This window comes from Myodes glareolus, chromosome 1 (assembly GCF_982192425.1).
Source record: "Myodes glareolus chromosome 1, mMyoGla1.1, whole genome shotgun sequence".
In the NCBI taxonomy this organism is placed as follows: Eukaryota; Metazoa; Chordata; class Mammalia; order Rodentia; family Cricetidae; genus Myodes; species Myodes glareolus.
Genome location: NC_142026.1, coordinates 101,407,657 through 101,432,592, shown reverse-complemented (window position 1 = coordinate 101,432,592; position 24,936 = coordinate 101,407,657). Strand labels below are relative to the sequence as shown.

The 24,936-nt window shown below is 37.5% G+C and overlaps 1 long non-coding RNA gene across 1 annotated transcript in view; it reads right to left on the bottom strand.

The window, feature by feature from the left end:
- LOC146895862 (uncharacterized) overlaps positions 1 to 19,420 on the bottom strand; it is a 43,015-nt gene extending 23,595 nt beyond the window's left edge. The window contains exon 1 of the long non-coding RNA XR_014997362.1: positions 19,341 to 19,420. This is a non-coding gene — a long non-coding RNA (uncharacterized LOC146895862). The remainder of the gene's footprint in view (positions 1 to 19,340) is intronic.
- Between the last annotated feature and the right edge of the window lie 5,516 nt (positions 19,421 to 24,936).

Genomic DNA, 24,936 nt, shown 5'->3' with positions numbered 1-24,936 from the left:
GCAAAATCTTTAATTGCAGATCTGCTTACAAGGTCAGTTTTAATTCAAATTCTCAGATTGCTGCATTTCTTTTTAACTCTTTCTGTAACTGAATTTAATCCTTGTCTCCCTGTTTTGTTTCTTGCAGGACATATTTTAATAAATAGTTTCATTCTGATTTTTCAGAGCACTCTGCATTCTCAGGAAAGGTTGAATTAATGCCTCCTTTTGTTTTCTGTTTTTCTACCTTCTTGGGTGGACTATTTAGAAGTTAGAGAATCTTATGACAATACTCTTTGTTTATGATCAAAGTTAATAAACTTTGTCTGATAGTAACAATCCATTTGTCTTATAAATGTAACACAGGCGCAAAGTGAATTAACAGCTAAAGAGAGAGCTGGATGATGGTGGTGCATGCCTGGAACCCCACCACTTGAGAGTTAGAGGCAGGTGGATCTAAGTGAGTTCCAGTATACCAGGAGTAGGGACTGCATAGTGAGACACTGGAGAAGGAAGAAGTGAATGGCAAAACTAAGATTTTTTTTTACAACTATTCTTAATCTGTTGAATGATCAGAATAGGAGAATGTGCTGTTTAGTTCTACATGATAGACATATGGAAGCATATAATTTCCTAAGGTCCAAGCCATCCAATTAATATAATACAGTTTTTATTCATTCACATTACTCTATTACCTTGAGTAACCAGAGATCCTAGAAATTAGTTGCATATCAAAAATGAGGCTAACTCTGACAGAAAATAAATTGTTCTAGCTAGAATTAACCAATTTTGAATGTCCAAATATTTCAACAAAAGTTGACTTTGAAGTAATATTAAATTACTTTCCAGCAATAAAGTATGTCAAACCATGATTTATTTTATTAATTTACATTCAAGTTAGTCATAAAATCTGCTACATAATTGGAGTGTTTTAATAATAAGTAAGTTTGGAAGCTAAAAATATGACCTCCTAAAAATTTTAATTGGTATTTATTCTTAATAGCTAAGTGGATGCTTCACAGGTTGGAACTTATTAAATAACTACTTTAAGGTTAAGCAGTTTTTTCTTTCTTGCTTGCTTGCTCTTATAGAACTCAAATGCCAAAGTAACCTATGGTTTGAAAAAAGGTTATTCAAAATATGAAACTTTATACAAATTTATTTTCCAAATGAAGTGAACAATTTACAGGTCTAGTTGCCTAGTCAACATCTGTTCTACACTGTTCCCATAAAAGGATAAAACTAGTAAGTGTAATATTCTCATACTATGAAAATCACTCTAATATGCCTTTATTTATTAACAATATGACTACAGCACACTTTTAAAGAAAGTTTGCACCTGAGACTGAGAATTTCACTTTCCAACTTTACAGATTTCCTGTTACTGGCCTGCTGTTTCAATGCAAATCTTTATGCCATTTCCATGGCTATTAAAAATTGCATATTCCTTGTTCATATAGATTATTACACACATGTTAAGTTCCTTGATAGTATAATATATCTTCACTGGTAGTTTCTCTTTTGAAAAATTTTAGTTTCTTTCTTTTTTCTTCTTCTTCTTTTTTTTAATTAATTTATAAAAATTTCCACTTCCTTTCTTTTTGTTAGTTCTTTAAGAACTTCATCCAGAATGTTTTGAACATATTCATTCCCCGACTCCTCCTATATTCACCTCACTTTCCTATGCGACCAACTTTGGGTCTTCCCCCTTTGTTCACCATCAAGTACAATTTGTTCTGTTCATATATTCATGGACATGTGACCTTCCACTAATGTGTGATCTACTTAATAGGAGCTAAAAATTTAAGAAATATTAGCTCTTCCCTTTACAGGAGCTACCAAATGTTAATAGCTCTGTATTGAGCAATGAACTTCAGGCCCACATCCTCTCTCTGTACTTGAATTTGTAGTGGCTCAGACTTAGAAAGATCTTGTGTATGCTTTCATAACCATTGTGTGTGTGTGTGTGTGTGTGTGTGTGTCTGTCTGTCTGTCTGTCTGTGTGTCTGTGTGTCTGTGTGTGTCTGTGTGTAATATGATGCCTGAAAACACTGTTTCCTTCCATCCAGCACCTCTGACTGGTACAATCTTTCTGCTTCCACTTCCACAGTGGTAGCTGAGCCTTTGATGGGAGAGTCTCCTCTCCCCTCCCTGCATACTCACCAGCATGCGCCAGTTATTTTCTTGATTTTAGTTATTCTGATTAGGGTAGTTTAAATTTGTGTTTCCTTGAATGGGCAAGGATGTTGAACATTCATTCAAATGTTTCCTGACCATTTGTTCTCCATTTTTTAAATGAACTCTATGTCCCATTTTTAAATGGATTGTTTGTTTTCTTGATGTGTAGTTTTTTGAGTGCTTTGTATATTCTAGTATCAGGATCCTTATCTCCCATCCCGCACAAAACTCAACACTAGATGAATAAAAGATATTACCATAAGATTGGATTTCTTGCTTTTAATGAAGGGAAAATTGGAGAATATATTTGAATTCAGTGGCACTGGTTAACTTTATGAACAGGACTCCAATAGTATCGGCAATAAGACTAGCAATTAGTAAATAAGATTTCATGGAACTAAAAAGCTTCTTCCAGCAAAGGATACCACCATTGGAGTGAAGAGGCAACCTACACAATGGGGGCAAAATATTTAGAAAGTACACAGCTAACAAAGGGTTAAAATCTAGAATGGACACTATATGAATCCTCAAAGTCTAATCTGAAATTATTTAGGGTAAGATGTTGAGACTCAAAGGAGATTATAAAAATAGCAGTAAGAATAAAGGAGAAACGGAATACGAATTCCTTTATTGGTTGTTTTCCTAGTGAATTTGACTAGAAGACTTCCTAACCTGCTTTTGGTATCATTTGACTGTGAGACAATGATGGTTGGCATTCAATAAACCCAGTGGACTTCATAGGGATTTTTGACTTTGGATTAAAAAATACAGTGGAGAAACAATATTTTGACATTGAAATTTCACATGTGAAGACCCATAAGTATCCTATCAATGACCTCATACACATGTGAACTTATCTTTCCAAATGGAAAAATTAACAATACTTGTTTCCAAACCTTGAGGTCAACAGTAAGGCTGCACATTGTTAGTATTTACTGGTTATGATACTTGATTCAAGAGGTACCAAAAGGAGACTCTATTAAATCTAAAGATCCTTTTTAGGTCATTTATTTGATCAGTAGATAAAATTATGTATTACATCTTCCCCAAATTATTTTTTAAAATCTTTGGGCATTATATGGCGTGTGTGTCTCTATGTATATGCATGATCCTGTGTATGAGTACAGGTGCACACTTGTTACAGAGAAGTGTGTGGAAGGCAGAGGACATCATGGGTTGTTGGTTTTTGCATCTTGCCTTGTTTGAGACAGAGTCTCTATGTAGTTTGTAGGTACAGACCATAGGTTATCTTGCCCATGAATTCTGGGAATTCTGACCTCAGCAGGAGTACTAGAATAACAGATGCATGCTATTAATATGGAATTTATGTGGGTTCTGGGAATTCAAACTGGGACACTTGTGCAGTAAATATTTTATCTGCTGAGCCCTCTCCTAGCCTTTCTGCTTTTTTGTTTCATTTATTTGTTTTTGTTAAAGCTTTACCTCCCTCCCTCAGCATGACCTCACCTGAAGATAAGGCTTTTACAAAGTAAGGTCAAATAAGGTTGTCATGTAGAAGACCACAGCTGTACCTGTAGTTTTTCTTTTTGAGATAAGATGACATTATGTAGCCTAGGAAGACTGGTTTCAAACTTCAACCCTGCCACCTCAGACTCCTGAATGCCAAGATTATAGGCAAGGACTATCACATTTAGCTTGTTTGGAGCTTTAGAAGAAAGAAGGTTGCCAGCATGGCCAGATGTGCCGATGGATACAATAATGGCATGAATGTTATAGGGCTAACCAACCATTCTAAAAAATGAATTTAAGGTCCACTGCTCAAAAGGAAAACTTATCTTGTACTGTAAATCTAACAAAATCCCCTTGATTGGGGAGTTCTGGGGGTAAACCTAAACCTACTAGTTTCATTCTAACAAACTGACATAGTATCCAACTTCCCTCTAAGTTTGTATCTCAATACTCATTGATTAGAGAACCTCTCAGACACTGAGAGCAAAACTTCTTCATGGAGTGGATGTCAGTTATCACAAAGACTCACAATGGGTCAAAAAGTGCAGAGACTGCATCAATGGACTGCTCAGCCACGACAGTAATCCCTGTATCACACCCCTTAGCTCAGTCACGATGGTACTACCTGTATCACACTCCTTAGCTCAGCCATGATTGTACTTCCTGGATCATACCCCTTAGCTCAGCCAAGATTGTACCACCTGTATCACATCTGTCTGCTCAGACACAATTGTACTACCTGTATCACATCTGTCTGCTCAGCCACAATTGTAATTTCTGTATCACACCCCTTAGCTCAGTCACAATTGTACTACCGTATCACATCTATTTGCTCAGCTGCAATTGTATTACTTATATCACACCTTCCCCCTTTTTTGTTTGAGACAGGGTTTCTCTCTGGAACAGCCCTAACTGCCCTGGAACTAGCTCTCGCAGATCATGCTGGCCTTGTACTCAGAGATCTGCCTGCCTCTGCCTCTCAAGTGTTGGGATTAAAGGTGTCTGCCACCACTGCCCAGCCCTCAGTCCCTTTATAAAGGCTCAAGAACCATTGTGGAAGAGGGACTAGAAGGGCTGTAAGAAGCAGAGGTGGGGCAACCAGTGCAAATCAGTTATTTTGGATATAAAGCCAAGCCCAGGCAACATGTTAGCAGAGAGTGAAAAGCAGTTCTTAAGTCTCTATCCCTAACTAAGGCCCTAGGGACACTTGATGGGTTCTGAAGGAAGGAGAGGCAGTTTTCTTTAAGGGTGTGCCTCCTGATAGGCTGATTACAGTTCAGTGGATGATCTCACCCAATGAGTACTTGTTCAGCATGAATTGGAGTCCACAAGTTATTACAAAAGGGAAGACATGAAGTCCAAGGAGGACTGGTGGGTGCAGCAGTGGGTCGTGGGAGTAGGTATGGAAAAACTAGGAGGAGTTAGAGAAAGTGTGATCAAAACTGATAGGGGAGTTCAGCCAATCACATTTTGTTTGTGGGGCGTGTTGCCCTTAGGCTAAAGCTTGCCTATAAACCTGGCAAGTGCATTTCCCCTAGCTCTCTCTCACCTGGATCCTGCCTGCGTCTGGCCGGATCGTTTGTATTCTGGTGTAAGCTGGTATAAATCTTACTTCTGTTTATTAAAGCTATATATTTTGTATTAAGATAGTCTGGGGACCTTTCATTACCGATCACCCTGCGGCTTCACAAAACATAAAAATAAAAGGTCTTAGTTTGCCATATGAGAACTCAACAAAGAGATTTCCATCTAAAAGCTATGAAGAAAACTCTTACCCTTTTGGGCTTGAAAACCTCCATATCTGTAAGAAAACACATTCTTGTTAAGTTTCAAAAATATGACATTCTGTTATGAAAGCCCAAACAAACTCAGAATATTAATTTGCATTATACAGTTATCTTAATTTTTATCAGGATATATAAGAATAAGTATTCCTTTGAAATGTCTTATAAATCTGTCCCTCAAGGGAAAACCAAAAAAGTAGACCTGAAATAATAACCCAGAGATGCAGACAATAGACACTAAATTTAGTCAATTTTTAGAATCTACTCACCCCTAAAATAAGGTTGCCTTTTATGAACAAGAATGAACACAACATAGCTTTTCTTTCAACAGACCCAGAACTTGAGAAACATACTTCCAATTCAAAGGTTACCAGCTCTTTTTTAAAATAGTGTGTTGAAGATATCTGGATAAAGACTGAGACTTCTGTCTAGTCAGTCAGAGACCTTGTTAAGATGCAAGTTTAAAAGCACAAGCACTTTCATTTCCTTTCACCCATGCAGTTCCTTTCCTCGCTTCCAGAACTTTCCAACTATTTTTCTGATTTTTTCTCATTGGGATGTTTTGATTTCATGATATTAAATTTAACTTTTTATGTATGTTTTGTATTTTTCAACATTCTGGAAAAATGCACTAAATTTCTTAAGAAATAAGTCTTGGACCAGGAATTCTTTTATGTGTATTCAGAAGACTGAAGTAGGTGGGGTCAGAGGTCATAACGAGAAAGCATGAGGGTTTTGCATTCTGTTCCTTAAATCTTAGTCTAGACTTGATTTGGATGTGTATTTACTAATCCTCTCACAGCATGGTCAAGGATATGTTTAGCTTTTAATTACTGATCTAATAAAAAGTTTATGCACAAATATTTTAAGAAATTGTAGATATTGAAAAGGGGAATTGTATAAAAGAATACATGGAAGCTGTAGGTTTAAGCAGAATCAACATGAGAGCAAGGATGCATGGTACAATTTAATGACCTTATCCTGGGTAGTGGTAGGACATTCCTGTCATGCATGATCATCTGTGTCAAAAAAGAGGTGAAGCTGGAGACTGGCTCATCTCTCTCTGTTTTCACGTTTGCTGTTAGAGTTCAAAGAAGTTTGATTAAGTTCAAACGCCTTTGACTGTTAAAAGGAGTGTGATGAGAAAAAAGGAAGTCAAATTTCCATAAAAAACTCTAAATCTCTCTATTTTTCTTTAAATGCAAGGAGAATAAATAAGATAATTTAAAGATATCTAGTTTAATAATGTTTAACATGCTATGTATTTTGAAACAGTTATAAAATCAACTTCTGAATTCTCAGCCTTCCCAGTGTGGGACAGCACCTGACCATACCCTGTAAAGTAGTCTAATAAATTCTCTTAATGTCATTCGCTAAGCAGATTGAAATCCCAGAAACTTTAACGTATATTTTACATATATGCTCATTTTTATCAGTTTTGCTACTTTATATAATCCTGACTAATACAAGGGGGATTAAGAAATTGTTGCAATATTTAGACAGAAACAGAATTACTATAAAAGACTAGTCAGAGTTGGGTGGTGGTGGTGCTTGTCTTTAATCCCAGCAATCAAAAGGCAGAGGCAGGCTTATCTGTGAGTTAGATACCAGCCTTGTCTACAGAGTGAATTCTGGATAGCCAGGACTACACAGAGAAACCCTGTCTTGAAAAATGAAGCAAAACAAAATAAAGCAAAACAAAAGACTAGTCAGAGCGATCCTTTCTTATGAAATGCTACTACTGCACTACAAAAGAACAGGCTAGGTTTTAGTTGCATAGCAGGTAATAGAGGCTTTTACATTACACAAACACTTACTGAGATCACTATGAGATGCCGCATATTCCCTCATCCTCTCAGATGTCACCAGAGGACTAGAAGGTCAATATTTTCTAATAAGAATAGGTCATCCAAAAAGCTATTTAAATGGGTATCAACACAAAGCTGAACCTTAAAAAGACCAAATATTTAGACCAAAGGAGACTATTTACTGTAGAAAACACTATTTTGTCAATTAACAATCCCAATAGAAAGATTTAATTAGCTCTAGAAATTGATAATATATATTACTCTGAGTATTTGGGTGTAATGAGGATAAGTTCATAGTTCTGATACTTATGTTTATAATGTACAGAATTATGAATATTATATGATAGTGACACATGCTACTTTTCTAGATGGTGTTTCATTTTTTAACCACATTTTTTTGTTAAACATATTGTTGACTTGCTTCCTGTGTATATTAATATTTGAAGCTCTAAAGTGAAGAGCTATTTGTAGTTACAATGTTTTAAAACAATTTTAACCTAAATTTGTATCCACTAAGATATGTTTAGAGATATTTCTGAACAATAGTGGGCACTAAGTCATGTAACTGTGAGATTACTTTGTTCATTTGTTACTTTTCCCATTGCAGTGACTAAAAGAAACTAAGGAACAGAGGGTTAATTTAGGCTCACAGTCCAGGGTATAGCATCATGGTGGCAGACATGGTAAGGACATGGAGCAGTTAGTGACCTGGCATCAGCAGTAAGAAGTCAGAGAGTGATGAACACTGGTTCTCAACTGGCTTTCTTCTTTTTATTCAGTCTGGGTCTTGAGCACACAGAATGATGCTGCCCTAAGTTAAGAAGGGACTCAATCTTTAACTCAACCTAGAAACTCCTTCTCAGTTGTCCAGTGACTGGTTGTTGTGGGATGTTATCTTAAGATGTGATACATTCATTTATGCTGTGCAACATGTTTTAATGATGCAAAAATATGTTGCATTCTTTTATGTTGCATTTAATTTGGTGAAGCTGTGATACTTGGCCTGTCTAAAATATCTGATTTGGCTAATAAATAGTTGAATGGCCATTAGCAAGGCAGGAGAAAGGATAGGCAGGGCTGGCAAGCAGAGAGAATAAATCGGAGAAGAAATCGGGGGAAAGATCGAACAAAAAAGGGAAAAGAGAGGAGAACACCAGTGGCCACGCAACCAGCTACATAGCACGACATGAAATAAAAAGGAAAGAAAAGGCACACAGAAATAGAGAAACGTAAAAGCCAGAGACAAAAGGTAGATGGGATAATTTAAGCTAAGAAGAGCTGGCTAAAATAAGCCAAGCTAAGGCTGGGCATTTGTAAAAAAGAATAAGCCTCTCTGTCATTTATTTGGGAGCTGTGTGGTAGGACCCCAAGAGAGCTACGAGTAAAAATCAACTAACAACATCTGATCTCTGGATGGTTCTAGATCCTGCGAGGCTGAATAAGAACCATCATCTGGACACAGGAGCTCCACTTTCTACTGCTATGTGAGCTAGGAAATCAAAGAACATGTGTTCTTCTCTGTGTATACACAATTTCTCTAGAAATCATTCATCCATTAACCAATTATTTCTGGCGTTATTATTCACAGGTAACTTCTTTAATAATGAACATTTACTCTGATATTTGAAGAATAGTGATTTTCAGTAACACCATGTTTCCTTCTATAATTAGTTGACATTTTTTTAGGAAGACTTAGCTTTCCCTCTTGCCTTCTGCTAGGCTGACCATGTGAATTCATGGTTCTCATTTTAATCAGTAACCTATCATCAATTACTGTCCTTCTTCATAATGTATGAAATATCGCATATCTGCCTATTTGATGTTTCAAGAGTTTAAGAATAAGATTTTTCTGTATTAGCTATATATTTAATCATTTTTTGTTTTAACAATAATAGAGACATTTGAAGTATAGTTCTATCTGTGATATTTGTCCTAGCACTATGGAAATTAATGAATCAAGATAATTTCCTGAGTCTGGTTTTCTAATCAATTGGAAAATTGGAAATATCAACAGAAAGAAACAAAATGAATAGCTTTATTTCTCAAAGCTGTTGGAGAACTCAACTTAAGTCTACTGACCCAGGAGGAATCCTCAAACTCCACCCTGTGCCACAGTTACCCAGTCCAAGCACAGCTGGAGAATGAGGTGCTTTCCACATGAGGTCTGTGTCATTGCATTTACAACCCAAAGAAGCGGATCAATGTGTAATTTTGCAAGCAACAAACGTGAAGACTGGGAGAAGTGGGAAAGGCTGGACATGCATATTTTCTTCAGATCATCAACTAGATCCGGGGAATCACTGCTGGGCAACTTTGAGCCTCAGCTTGTTTCGTTTTTAGTTTTTTCATGTACAAAAATGTCAGTTCCTTTAACCCATCTGATGCTATGTTAAGGAATTCTTGAATGTTAGAAGATTAAACTAATGTGACTTAAGGAAGGAAAGGATTAAGGCATTAGGCCTTGTGTTGTTGAATCTAACCCTGAAAGCCTGTGCAGGAAAGAATGACTTGGCAAAGGAGAACTCCAAAAGGTGAAATGTGGGGAGCTGAAAGTAAGGGTTACTGAAGTGAGAAAAGAAATCAAGAAAAAAAATGCAGAGCTGTTTGATTTTCGTCCTGTGGAAATATCTAGGATGACAGGACCTGAAAGGGGCTTCCTGGACGTTCCCTAGGGTGTGTTGTGAAGACTGCAGAGAAAGGCTTGGGTGCAGAGGGCTGTGGACAAGGTGCGGGAGGTGGAGGAGAAAGCAGCAGTGCGTGAGATTTGCTGTGAAGGAGAAGAACTCCACGTGGAGCCTGTGTGGCACCTAGGGTAGGCCATGAGGACAGGAGCTGAGAATTCACAGTACCCGTGGAGAAGAGGGCAGGGGGAAGATAAAACATGTGACTAAAAGGGGGGGGGTGGGAATGGGGAGGAGGAGCAGAGTTGGGGACTGGAGGCCTCTTCTTAACTTTATGTTTAGTTGAGGGTGTATGGGCCCAAACAAGCATATTTCTAGATTTCCAGTGGTGAGACATAGGTCTACCTTGTGGTATAAACTATGCTAGGCAGACCACATAATCACTGGTCCACATCAAAATGGGAATAAAGGAAAAAGTAGAGAGTTGAATTCAGTAAATTAAATTAAAAAATAGTAGGTGACTAGAAAACACTGTGGTAGAGAGTGCAAAGATGCAGAGAGTGGAAGCTAATCATTACAAACTAACAGAATCCTTTAAAGGATTTGCCAGTCTTTCCCGTGGTTAATAATTTTAATTATCAACATCATCAGTGAGGTTTTCTAGTCTTGTGCTTCAGACTATAACATCTATGGTCATACATTTTATAATAAAATAATTTTAAAAATAAAATTGAGCTCTTAGCTTTCAAGAGAATAAAGCTAATCTCAAGACAACATTTGAAGCTTTAGGAGAAAAGGGTGAGCAAGCAGCTCCCTGAAAACGTATTTGACCATTTTGAGCAACTGACATGACACAGGGCCGTCCTTGATTTTCAATGTCTGCCTATTTTTAACACATTCCAGTTTCTTGTAAAATTATAGGAGCTTGATCCTGAAGCTATCACTTTTTCCTCGTAAAAATGAAGTAATGTTCATATGGAATGTTAGCTCAGTTAACAGGACTTTTGGGATGTCACTGAGTGTTTTTTGTCTAGACTAAACACTAGATTGCATTTTCCCTACAATAATGTAGGATTCTCAGGATAATTGGATGGTGATTATCAAGATTCTGTCATGTTGGTTTTTTTTTATTTTTCAGGAAGTATAAAAATACTTTTTTTTCTTGCCTGTAACAGATATTAAAAGACATTTGAGGCTGCTCTTCAGTGGTTCTGGTTTGGATTGCTAAGCACTTTCTGCCCTTTTTACGTTTTATGTTTAAGAAATTCATATCCAGTGGTTCACAAAACCAGTGCATTGTGGAGCCATCAAGTTGTTTCTCTCTCTCTCTTCTTCTTCTTCTTTTTTTTGTTTATTTAAGCTAGTTCCTGGCACTTTAAATCATAACCAATGTTCCTGTTACATACTTGCTGAGAAAAAGTTTGGTTTTCTTTTCTTTTTTGCAGGAAGGGAGGCAATGGCTAAAAGATCCTAAAGGTTATGTTGTTCAGATTTGAGTTTTAGTTCTCTCAAAGTATTTTTACTATTTAGTAAAGATTGGCTCAAGAGCTTGATGTTAATTTTTGTCATCTTTATACATACACAATATATATTAGAGATTTGTCTCTTTGACTTGATTTCCATAATCCATCTAAAGGACTTTCTCAATGGTGACTTTTAGAGATATGTCTTGGTTATGTAGCTGGCTGATTGGACTGGGATTAGAAATTTCAAAGTATTTTAAAACATTTGGAATTCTGGAAAACTTCAATATGGGTTGAAGTGTGGTCATTGTTTTGTTTCATATACACTTGGCATAATAGAGAAATTTGATCTCTTGGAAATTATCCTCAAATTATTTAAGAAGTACACATTTTAGATTTCTTTAATGATTTACATTGTCAAAATCCTTAATGTATTCTAGGCCATAAAGGACATAGACATGTCAAAGTGAATTACTTACGGTAGAACCCAAATATGAATGCTTTCAGAGACATAGCTAAGATTTTTCTTTTGTTTATTCAGTGGTGTTAGATTTCTTTACATTGTCTTTAAATGAAATAGATTACATAGTTTATTATATTTCTTAAAGAAGTAAAAGAATATTTATTAACACAAATACTCTGAAATTTTTTTTTTCTTAAAAAACATTTGAAATAATCGAGACGGTAGCGCGGGGCACCCCACCACTCTGCACACATCCCCTAATGACTTCAAGAATATTGCACATTATTATCTGATTCATAGGTTTCTATGAACTTGCTTCTCACAGTGTGTCCCCATCCACATATTGTGTAGATGTAATCTCATTCACTGTGTATGTAGCCCTGATTTAGTGATCCAGTTTGCTGGAACGAATCCTCACTGATATCAGATTCCCCATGTCCAAATATACTATATTATACAAACAATTAAACTTGTATTGAATGATAGAATCTCAAGATTTGTATGTAATAGTGAGGTTGGGCATGGTGGTAGACACCATTAATCCCAGCAGACAGGAGGCAGAAGCAGGCAGTTCTCTGTGAGTTCAGCACCAGCCTGATCTATATAGCAAGTTCTAGGATCGCCAGGGCCACACAGTGACACTGTCTCAAAAAAGAAATAAAGTTGAATCAAGTCTTTCTTGTGCAATAGGAATGCTATTAAATTATCTGAAAAGCCTATCATGTTTTTATGATGTGTTTTAAAAGAAATAACTGCCCTATTCCTAATTTATACAATTAGTAAAGTAGAAGGCAAAATCTACTTATGACTCTGTGTAGATTCTGAATGACTCAAAACCCTATTACATGATATATGTACACCCCAAAAGAAGCCAAAAATCTTTTAGAACATTTGGATATCATCAAGGATTTGCTTTCAGAGATGTATGCACTTGTAAGCAGCTTTCTACTATTTGTGAAATTCTTCTCCCATCTTCTCTTCTGTGTTGTCCATGTTGGTATGTACCGGAACACCAAATGTTCTTCTCCATCAGAGACAGTAGCTGCCACTGACTGAAACATTCTTTTCAGTGATTGAAATTTAGTTTTCTTGGCTTCCAATCCACTAGAGATATTCAAATTCCCCTAAAATGTTTTACCTTCAAAAATGTTTTTAATCAGGGCATGGTGGTGCATAACTTTAATCTCAGGGCTTGGGAAACAAACACAGGTAGGTCCCTGTGTGTTCCAGGCCAGCCTGTTTTACATAATGAGTTCCAGGACAGCCTGAGTTACAGAGTAAGACTGTGTCTCATAAAAAAACAAAACAACAAAAAATGTTTCTTAAAAAGTTAAGAAGTCAGATGATTATAATATCAACATAAAAATACAATAACATTTTACTTGCTTGTATATGGTAGTAAAGAATAAGGAATAAATTATCAGTTTCTAATGCCCACATAATCATTTCTGTATTGCAGCCTGCCTTTGAAGTGAAGACCCACATTGTCAGGGTTCTGCTTCTGCACCAACACTGGAATACCTGGAGGCGAAAGCCACTTTGTAGTGCTTGTTAACCTAGGAATAAAGTTCCCCTGGGGGCTGCTTAATGTCACACAGAACTAACAACATTAGTTACCAGAAACCTGTTTGGATAGAATGTAAATAATTAGCAAGGTTACTTCTATGTTTTCTAAAGAAAAAAATTACAATAGTAATTTTAAAGTCATGACTTTCAAATTAATAATATCATTCATCAGAGCCAACACCTCAGATCTTGCGATCTGACCCACTTAAAGACGATGCCTGGACCTAGGTACTGGTTTGCACACATAGAAAGGAGATACCAAAGCATGAAATGTGTGCTTCTGGATTCATGCTCCTCAGAATCAATGAAAATAATTTCAATTTCAGGCTTTTTATATGAAGTATGTAGTCAAATCAAGTGTGAATGTCATTATTAGAAAGAACTTTAAAGTTAGAATCCTGCTCAAATTCTCATTCTATTGTCGAAACCCATTGAAAACATATATTGTTCCAATTAGTGGTTGGTAAATATAAGAAATTGTACAAATTTAAAAATTATTGAGAAATTTATAACAATAAACCATTGGATGTCCAATTTGTTTTTGCTTCATAATTAAAGAAGTTAACAACAATTATATGTTATGAAATGTTTTCTCTATTTTTTTCTATACCAGTAACTTAAATCTATGAATACTTAAAAAAAAAAAAAAGAGAGAGAGAGAGAAACAGCATTCATTGACACAGGATGTGTTGGAAACAATGGTAAATGTTTGTTAGGACCAGAAGAGTGGACTAGCTAAGAAGCACAAATCTTTTTTCCCTTTTCTTTCCTCGATGCTTGAGCTGCTGATAATCACGATGGATGCTGCAAGCTGGGAGAAAACAGACTGTGGAAAATAGAATCTGTGTCTGCATGTGGAGACAGCCTTGTACCTTTATCTCTGTACCAGTTTAGTCTGGGATGTGGATAACATATTCCTCTACTTAACATATTAAGAAGTAAAATACTAAAGGCCTTTGTGATATCAAATCATAACTGAAAATAATCAGATGAAGCAAAGGCTACTTAAAACCTCACATATTTCATACTCATCAGAATAATTAATATAAGAATGAGTTTAATTTTTATGGCACTGTTGTTGAGGGATATGCTTATATGTAAAAATCAAATATAGAACTTATAAAAAGTGCATCTGTGTAACAAGATCTTATTCAGAAAATTAGATTATATAATTAAAAACCAGTTAGGAACTCATGTTGTGATATTCTTAATTATCTTTTAATTTGCATCAAATGACACTGCTTAATGAAAAATCATTTTTTATTAAAATTGATTTGATTAAGGTAATTAACTTAATTGCGAAATTGAGCTTTACTATATCTATTTGGGAAATCTTACGTTAATACATTTGCTAATGGTGACTGTGAATAACTGCATATATAATTCTTTTATGTTATATTGCTTATATTTATTATTTTCATTCATGCTTACAATAAAGCATTTTCAAAGATAGGCACCATTACACACACTTCATAATAAATAGAAATTAATTTTCCAAGGAGAATTACTTTATCAGTAAGAGAAAGAGCCAGGATTTAGGTTCAGGACTCCCTGGCTTCCACATCTGTGCTGCTAATGATCATTGGATTTCTCTTCTCACTTGGGAAATTATCTCACAAACACTCACTGAGCTCTTACAACATTCCCAGAAATTGAAGACACTAGTTCTGGGAGTGCAAATAAACTACACAAAAAAAATCACACTCTGTCGGAAAGTGCAGCGGGGGAAATTAAGTAAGTGAAGTGTATACAGTATGAAACAGATAATGATGCCAAAGAGAAACTGGGGCCAGGAATAGAGAATGTCAAGACAGTGGGTTGCAATTTTATGAAAGGTACTGATAGAAGGAATTCTGAGAAGGTAACACGTTGAGTTAAACCTTGAATGGGCTGACGATGAGTTGTTATGCCTAGATAGAGAACGAGCATCGTTGCCTGGCAACTTCAAGGCACATCAAGGAAACCAGAGTGACTGGAATAGGGTAAATGGAATTACAGAAGAGTAATTACAGAGGAATTAAGAGGAATTACAGAAGATTATAAAAAAGCATTTTTGAAATATTTGTCTTTAATTCTTTACCTGTCTCTGTCTCTCTGTCTCTGTCTCTCAGTTGTGTGCGCCCAAGTTTAGCACCCAAGCTTGCAAGCTGCTTGATGTGGGAGTTGAGAATCAGACTTAGGTTCTCTGCAAGAGCGGTGCACATTCCTAACTTCTGAGTCACCTCTAGCCTCATGAGGGTCAATTTTTTAAATGTTGATAGGATAACTTTGAAGAATTGGGGAGAAAGATGTTATGGGAGACACTGTGCAGGTACTGGAGAGAACAGGTAAGAACGGAATTTCAATGGAGATGTTGAACTTGCTGGGATGAGTGGATAAGCAGAGTTGCAGAGTTTCTCTATTTTAACCTGAGATCAATTTTATTAGGTAGAAAAGGTGTGTGTGTGTGTGTGTGTGTGTGTGTGTAGTTGTGTGTGTGTTTGTAATGCTTGAGTGTTTATGGATGTTTTCTTCTTATGTTCTCAGTCATTGAAAGTGAAATGTTTATGCATGACTATATTTTTTCTTGTTCAATTAATGCCTAGAACCTGGCATAACATGGGGCAATGACCTTTTAGAAGCTGTAGATGGTTGATGTCATGGTTAAGTAGTCTCATTGCTATTACAGTATAAGTTATGCTCATACATATTTATACAAAAATAGAAAAGGTATTTTTCTCTTTTCCTTTTATTTTTCAGAAATAAGGAGATTTTTCATCATAATCAGCCTCACATGAGAGAATAAGAGATTCTACTGCATGTACTGTTGTTGTCTAGACAGTATGGGTGCATGTGACCTCACCAGGGACTTCCTTGGTGACATGGTTGAGGGAGAAAACATGAAATGTATGTTTGTGCTTTCAAATATCACATCCCAAACATCTGATAACATTTCTTGTTGAATTATTTTAATATCTCCCACTGCCTTAGGGAATACTTGAAAAATAGATTTCCCCTTTCTCTCCCCTTTGTCCTTACTTCTCTGTGAGCAGGTACCATAGAAGTGCAGGATGAGATGTTTTTCAAGGGGAACAGTCTCAAATGATTCCCAAGTGGAGACGATTGAAAACGCTGTACATTTATGCGACATTTAGAATGCTCTGTGAACTTGAAAGGATGTTTGGAGCTCGGTTTGAAAACAGTGGGATTTAGTGTAATAGATTTGGCAAAGGATTGTGTGCAGATCATGCAGCTGACACACTGATGCAGACCCAGCTGACTAACACGGACCATGTGTTTGCTCTGGCAGAAGGCTTGGAAAAATAATTTGGGGAAAGGATTCTATTATTCAATGGATTTCACTTATGTTGTTCTTTTGTGGGATTGTTGAAAATTTTCTAATCATACTTGCAAAGGTAGAGCTCACAAAGTTCTTCCAAGTGTCTGGGACCATTTTTGAGCCTTTCATAGGGGGAAAAAAAAGATGGAAGAATATGCTTTTACTTAGTTTATGTTTTAAGAATTCACTTCCCCGAAATAGGCTTATGACTAGTCATCTCAAGTGATAACACATCTATAAATTTTTCCTGTTTAAAAGCAATATTACAACCTTCCCCTTATCAACAATGATAGTACAGTCATGAGATACAGAATTTTCTATCTAACTTCAATGTCAACAACAGTGCTACCATTTCAATAATGTTTAAGTTTACCATTTTAAACCTTCATTGTTTGTATTTTTAGTCATTGAGTTACTTTTATATTCAGACGTAAGATTTAGGCTTGGGTCTTGTTTGTAAGTAAATTATTTGAATATTGCCACACAGTTTCAAAAGGGTTCCTTGACCTATTAAAGTCTCGGAATTATAACTGTTTACTAAAATTTGGACACATTAATGACAGGATGGAGTTGGATCTGGAAAAAGCTCTGATTCCATTTTATGGGCTTGAAAATTACTTCAAAGGCTACCTCGATCTCTATGACATACACTTGTTGAATGTACTCCTAAACTGACTCTAGGAGCCAGGCACACTGTTTTCTCCTCTGGATTAGCTTGACTTTCTATTTAAAACAGTTTTATTATTCACGTGTGTCTCTGTGTGTGCATGTGTGTGTGTGTGTGTGTGTGAGAGAGAGAGAGAGTGTGTGTGTGTGTGTGGGCGTGTGCACCCATGTCTGTTTATTTTCACATGTGTGAAAGTCAAAGGACAACCGCTGGGACTTGAATCAGCAAGGACTCTTCTTCCTGTCATTGTGGAATACACATCAGGCTAGCTGGCCCATGACTCTGTAGCCAATTCTCCTATCTTTATCCTCCATGTCTCTCTAGGAGTACTTGGATTACAGACACACACCGCTGCATCCAACTTCTTACAGAGGATCCGGGAATCAAACTTGGGTGTCAGGTTTGTCTGTCTAGCATTTCACTCAATAAGCCATCTCCCAGCCTCTGAGCAGCTTGACTTCTCAGAATCTGCCATTCAGTAAACTTACCTAGTTTCTTCGGGGAGTATGACAAATTCTTAAAGCTATAGGCAGTTCAGTGTAGCATTTAGCAAACTTTGTGATGTCCCCGTACAGAAAAGAATTGCACGCTGGTTGTCCTCCCCTCTACCACATGCGTGTGTCTCATGTAACCCTGACTGTTCTCATACTCCCTATGCAAATGAGACTGGCCTAGAACTTCTAATCCCCTGCCTCTACCTCTCAAGGGCTGGCCTTCTAGATGGAAGGTATGACACTACATCTTGAAAGACTTAGTAAGTGGGGAAAAATTATTTAAAGATGACCCCACCTCTGTATATTGCTGTCATTGGATAAGCTAGGCACTGTAAGACAAAGTTACATACATGGGTATGGCTTGGGGCTGGAGGGATGGCTAGGTGGTTAAGTGCACTTGCTGCTTCTGTGGAGGTTCTGAGTTCAGTTCCCAACACCCATGATCACCCACAACCATTTTTAATTCTAGTTCCAGGAGGACCTTTGTCTTCTATCTTCTAAGAGAACTGCACACATGTGGTACACTTATATACACACAGGCAAAAGATTCATACACATAGAAATATCTTTTTAAAGATGGATATGCTTATACCTAACTAATATCCAAGGCTGTTATAACAATGTGACATGGATTATTCCAGGTGCATGAAAAGTTTTTCATTCCCAATAGTTGCAACCTGACTGTGATTATGCAAATAATTAATTAATCTCTTGCCCTTGATAAATGCCTAAAGGGAAAGACATTTATTACTTATCCTCATGTCTTAAAATATATGTGATTTCATAATTGAGCGAATGCCAAGAAGAGTTGTAAAATTCCTCATCTTTTCTATCTATTGCTTGTCTTTTGGATCATTGTTGACTGTTAACAACCCCTAAAATAGTAAGGATTAGCAATTTCTAATATCTTCATAGACATGTAGGGTGTTAAGCCCGAGTTGAAGATGTAATGCAGTTTCCCACAGGGGTTTGGTCAGGGTTGAATGTGAAGGTTAAGTACCATTGTCAGCATATTCTCACAGGTGTAGGAAGAATGTTCAGGGAGGGGAAATTAAAGTTAACAGGCAGTGGGAGAGGTGTGCATCTAATTCACAAAGCTTTCTGCAGCCAATTTTATTATCTCCATTTTATTAATAGAAAACATTAGACTAGGGTCTGAAATCCAAAAAGATAAAGCTAGTATGTATAAAGGTTAGAGTTCATATCAAGATGGTCTCCTTTTAAAGACATTTGTTCTTTGTTCTAGAGTTTTCTCATAGTGGTGGACTGGGAGAATTAACTTTTCTTTTTGAAGCTATATGGATATGCTTTGTGTTCTCAGGGGACATCTATAATTTATGAACAGTACTTGCCTTTCCTATTTCGTTTGGGAAGGAATTTTAAAACAGAGATTGTGTAATCTTCATAAGACTGTAAGTTATTAATTTATGAAAATGATTCAAATCCAATTCTGGATAGTTTCCAGACTTGACTTTAATATAGCATGGTAAATGGAGATATGTGAAGCAAGCGCAATTGGTGCACATACCTGGACAAAGATTTGCGGAGGTGGTTAGCCCGGTTCTGGGAAAGCAGAGTCTTCGAGGCTAAGTGTCCTTACTGTACACTGTGCAGGGGGAATCAAGAGGTACACAGTCTCAGGACAAGTCCAGAAAAATGTTCATCATTGTAAACACCCACTGGTGAGACAAAAAATGGAGCCTCTGTAGAGGAGAGTAGACTGTCACTTTGCCAGAGATGGTAAGCCACAACAGGCTTATCGATTTACTCATAATTTTCAGTAGGACCACATCTGTTATGCAGGTCTGTCATGAGATGGGTGAAGACAGAAATGAAATACAATTGTACTGGTCAGGTTTATGTTAACTTGATACAAGCTAGAGTCATCAGAGAGGAGAGAACCTCAACTGAGAAAATGCCTCCATACATGATCAAACTGTAGGCAAGCCCATAGGTCATTTTGTTAATTGGTGACTGATGGGGGAGGCTCTGTGAGTAGGGTCACTGCAGGGCTGGTGATCCTGGATTCTCTATAAGAAGTTGGGTTGACCAGGATAGCCAAAACAATCTTATACAATAAAGGAACTTCAGGAGGCATTACCATCCCTGACTTCAAACTCTATTACAGAGCAACAGTGTTGAAAACAGCTTGGTATTGGCATAACAACAGAGAAGTCGACCTATGGAATCGAATAGAAGACCCGGGTATTAACCCACAAACTTATGAACACCTGATTTTTGACAAGGGAGCTAAAGGTATACAATGGAAGAAGGATAGCATCTTTAACAAATGGTGCTGGCATAACTGGATGTCAACCTGTAGAAGAATGAAAATAGATCCATATCTATCACCATGCACAAAACTCAGGTCCAAATGGATTAAAGACATCAACATTAATCCGACCACTTTGAACCTGATAGAAGAGAAAGTGGGAAGTAGTCTACAAGATATAGGCACAGGAGAACACTTCCTAAGCAGAACCCCAGTAGCACAGACAATAAGAGAAACAATGAATAAATGGGACCTACTGAAACTGAGAAGCTTCTGTAAAGCAAAGGACACTATCAGTAAGACAAAAAGGCTACCTTCGGACTGGGAGAAGATTTTCACAAACCCCTCATCAGACAAAGGTCTGATCTCCAAATATACCAAGAACTCAAGAAACTAGACACTAAAACTCTAATTAACCCAATTAAAAAATGGGGTACTGATCTGAACAGAGAATTCACAGCAGATGAACTTCTAATGGCCAAAAGGCACTTAAGGTCATGCTCAACCTCCTTAGCGATCAGGGAAATGCAAATCAAAACAACTTTGAGAAATCATCTTACACCTGTCAGAATAGCCAAACTCAAAAACACCAATGATAGCCTATGCTGGAGAGGATGTGGAATGAGGGGAACACTCATCCATTGTTGGTGGGAATGCAAACTTGTGCAGCCACTGTGGAAATCAGTGTGGCGGTTTCTCAGGAAACTGGGGAGTCAACCTCCCTCAGGACCCAGCAATTCCACTCTTGGGAATATACCCTAGAGATTCCCTAACATACTACAAAAGCATTTATTCAACTATGTTCATAGCAGCACTATTTGTAATAGCCAGAATCTGGAAACAACCTCGGTGCCCCTCAATAGAAGAATGGTTAAAAAAGGTGTGGAACATATACACATTAGAGTTTTACTCAGCGGTAAAAAACAATGACATCTTGAATTTTGCATGCAAATGGATGGAAATAGAAAACGCTTTACTGAGTGAGGTAAGCCAGACCCAAAAAGAGGAACACGGTATGTATTCGCTCATAAGTGGATTCTAACCATAATTAAAGGTCTTTGAGCCTATTATTCGTGATCCTAGAGAAGCTAAATAAGAAGATGAACCTGATGAAATTATTTAGCTATCCACCAGGAGATAGGAAATAGACAAGAGTCCCAGGTAACCTCGGGTGCATGGTGGGGTGGGAGGGTTGCTGGAAGGGGAGAGGGTTAGAGAGAAGGGAGTAGGGGAGGAATGGGGAAAGCTCGGTGGACCGGGATGGGGGGGAGGGAGGAAGGATGGATATGGGATCAGGGAAGAATATATTTCAACTAAGGGAGTCATTTTAGGGTTTACAGGAGACTTGATTATATATGGGATCCCAGGTCCAAGGAGAGATCCCCAGATTGTTCTCTGGACAGAGGAGAGGGTACCTGAACCGGCCTTGGCCCATAACCATACTGATGAATATTTTGCTTATCACCATAGATCCTTCATCTGGCGATGGATGGAGATAGAGACGGAGACCCACATTGGAACACTGGACTTAACTCCCTAGGTCCAAACGAGAAGCAGAAGGAAAGAGAACGTGAGCAAAGAAGGCAAGACCAGAGGGAACCTTCATCCGACGATGAATGGCGATAATGAATGGCGATACAGACGGAGACCCACATTGGACCACTGGACTGAGCCCCCCAAGGTCCAGAAGAGGAGCAGAAGGAGGAAGAAAATGAAAAAGTAAATCAGGACTGCGAGGGATGCGATCACCCACTGATACAAGGGGACTGATCTAATGAGCGTTCACCAAGGCCAGTTGGACTGGGACTGAACGAGGACGCGATCCAACCAGATTCTCTGAATGTGGCCGGATTCTCTGAATGTGGCTGGCTCGGAGTCTTTCTGAAAAGCCATTGACAATGACACTGGGACTTGCTTCCTCTGCATATACTGGATTTTGGGGATCCAGTCTGTTTGGATACTCACCTTCCTGGACCTGGAGGGAGGGGGGAGGAACTTTAACTTCCCACAGGACCGGAAACCCTGACTGCTCTTAGGGATGAAGAGGAGAGGAGGAGAGGGAGTGGGGGGAGTGGGAGGGTGTTGGGAGGAGGAGCGGAAATGGAAACTTTTATAATTTAATAAAATTACTTTCTAAAAAAAAAAAAAGAAAAAAAGAAATTGGGTTAAGCAAGCCATGGAAGACAGGCTGGTAAGCAGCAATCCTCCGTGGCCTCTGTATCAGTTTAGTCTCTAGGTTCCTGCCCTCACTGTCACTTTGGGACTGTGAGAAACAAGTTGCTTTTGGTCATGTTGATTCATCACATCAATAGTAACTCTAAGACACTGTTCATGGAGGAAATCTGAGAAGTTAGAAATGCTCATCTTCACGGTTGAGAAATGAGTGAGCATCCACGAAAGGGTGCTCTCTAATACCATGTCCAGCTCAATAAATTTTGCCTAAGGTTCTCACTTCTGCCATTTCCATGAGATAAATATTGTGGGCCTACCCATTTTTGTTTTTCTTCCCATTCCTGGATATTTTCTTTCTTGGTTCACTCATGCATTCCTTCTTTCCCAGATTGAGACCATGTTGCCTGTGTCTGATCAGAAACTGCCTTTGCCGCCAATGTGAGTGTAGGCTTTAGTAAATTCACCCATTTTTTGAAAACACACACACACACATACAGAGAGAGAGAGAGAGAGAGAGAGAGAGAGAGAGAGAGAGAGAGAGAGGGAGGGAGGGAGAGAGAGTTAATAGAGTAAATTGAGTAAAACTCAATCAGAAGGAAGTAAGAAGAGAGAGAGGGTAGGAATGAAGGAAGGACGGAAAGAAGGAAGGAAGAAAATAAAGGTAAGTTTGGGGAAAGTGGTGGGCTGTCCATGGAAGAGGACAGTATAGGAGCTAAGACTATGCGATTGTTTAGTTAGCCTTTATTCTATAACTGGTAAATATTACCCCAAGTCTCTGCTCCGTTAACCACGCATTTTCTTCTATCTAGAATATCTGCTCATCATTTTTCTGGAAAATGTTCACTTAATTTTGACAATACAGGTCAAAATATCATTCTCTTGCCTCTTTTTCTTACCTAAACTGTGTAGAGTTGGAAACTTTCTTTTGAAATCTTTAATCTAGCATTTCCTTAGGTACTTATTGTAGGAGCTATTGCTGAAGTATTTTTAAATCTTGTATCTAAGTGTGAATTTAATAACCTTGCAGTATTACTTTGATCTCCTTTGACCTCAGGTTGAGAGAGAACAAAACACTTCATGCAAACATGAATACACATGTGTTGATTGAGAAAGCATTTAAAATGCAGCAGAGGCTCACTACATCCTTCAAGTTCCCTCCCCACCGCAGAAGATCTGACCAACTGCCATCTCGTTTCAGGTTTCCGAAGACCTCCCCCTGGCCACAGAGTAAACCATTACGATTCTTAACATGTCTACCTGATGTCACTTACAGGTTTACCATATGACAAACACTGCAAGGAGCAACTGAGTTTCAGAAGAATTATTAGCACCATTATATGAATTACGAAGTCTGATCAGTATCGGAATCAACTAATCCTTTGTAGTTTGTGATCTTTTACTTGGAAAGGGTGGTTATGTCCGATTGTATTTGAGTCCAATGTCCTGTTTCTGATGATATCAGTCAACACTCTCACCATTGTTTTTAATTGGAGAATTAGTATTTTATCAAAAATTTTCCTTTTGGCCATAAAATTTTGATTCAGCAGTAAAGTTGGATTTATTGACTTGGAGAATAGGGATTTTTTTTTTTCTGTTTCATGCCAAATCTAGAATGAGCAGGACAGTAGATGTTTATTTCTTTTCAAATATCATTATTTTTTCCATTCACACATCCAGTGGGAACTGTGAGCTTTGTAAGTAGATTTATCACTGGTAAAAAAAATATAGTGATAAATTCATTAACAGCTGTTTTATCTTCTTGTCCATTCACTGAACTTCCCATATGCACATTCACAGAAATTAAATATCAAAAACTATAAAAATGAAGAAAGCAAAATGAAGTGCAATAAAAGCAATTAATTGGTAACTCTAGAGCAGGGGTTCTCAACCTTCCTCAGGCTGTGAACCTTTGATACAACTCTGCAGGTCGCGGTGATGCTCAATGAAAAAATTGTTTTTTCTACTTCATAACTACAATTTTGATACTATACATTGATCATAATGTAAATATCTATGTTTTCCTATGGCTTTAAGTGACCCCTGAAAAAGGGTCTTTTGATTTCCCCAAAGGAATCATGACTCAAAGATTGAGAAACACTGTTGTAGAGTCTCCATGTGAGAATAAAAATGCTTCCTTGTCTTTGTTTATTATTCATTTTCTCAGATAACTCCTGGGCCTTGAAACTATATTGATCAAAGATATATGTGAAGCAGAGATCCATGGTGTGATTTAATTCTTGAAAATAAAATGTCTTTATCTTTGGAATCTAATTTAGGTTATAGTTTTGTGCATGGTGAAACTAACTCTGATTATTGAAGACTATCAAGTTTGTAGCTTTTGTTGACTTGCACACTGAGAAATGTTAAGAGATCATTAAGTAACAAATACCTTCATGTAAGATGAGTGGAAACTTTCATAGTGTGAATCTGGTTTGGCATTTTTCTATCATCTTTTGCTTCTAGTCACTCATACGCAGATACTTTAGGAAGTATTTTTACTGTTTATTTCACCTCCATAGTGAGGGCTGCTAGATATCTGTTCATTCAGCTTAAGGGATCAGGTGGGGATAGGGTAAACGGAGAGTACTGAAAGAGACAACTGGAAAGGGGTTCATTTCAGGGTCACGTAGAAACCTATAAAATAAATAAATAATAAAAAATAAATAAAATAAGAAAAAGA